We start from the raw sequence: 652 nt of genomic DNA, 5'->3' as shown, positions 1-652 counted from the left end.
AAAAAGTTCAGGAATTGGATAGTGGTGATGATTGCACAATACACTAAACAAACCCCATGGAGCTGTATTTTTTTTTTTTTTTTTTTTTTGAGACGGAGTCTTGCTCTGTCGCCCAGGCTGGAGTGCAGTGGCTGGATCTCAGCTCACTGCAACCTCCGCCTCCCGGGTTCACGCCATTCTCCTGCCTCAGCCTCCCGGGTGGCTGGGACCACAGGCGCCAGCCACCTCGCCCGGCTAATTTTTGGTATTTTTAGTAGAGACGGGGTTTCACCGTGTTAGCCAGGATGGTCTCGATCTCCTGACCTCGTGATCCGCCCGTCTCAGCCTCCCAAAGTGCTGGGATTACAGGCTTGAGCCACCGTGCCCGGCCAAGAGCTGTATATTTTTAAACATACAGTTTTGTAATGTTTTTGATGTTATGTGAATTATATCTTAATATAAATATGCTTTAAAAATCATTCTGAGCCAGGTGTAGTGGCTCACGCCTGTAATCCAAGCAGTTTGGAAGGCTAAGACGGGAGGACTGCTTGATCCCAGGAGTTGGAGACCAGCCTGGACAACATAGGAAAACCTCATCTCTACAAATAATAAAATAAAAATTACCGGGCATGGTGGTACACACCTGAGGTCCCAGTTACTCAGGAAGCTGAGG

The sequence above is a fragment of the Piliocolobus tephrosceles genome, chromosome 16 (genome assembly GCF_002776525.5).
Source record: "Piliocolobus tephrosceles isolate RC106 chromosome 16, ASM277652v3, whole genome shotgun sequence".
Taxonomy (NCBI): domain Eukaryota; kingdom Metazoa; phylum Chordata; class Mammalia; order Primates; family Cercopithecidae; genus Piliocolobus; species Piliocolobus tephrosceles.
This window is presented reverse-complemented; position numbering follows the sequence as displayed.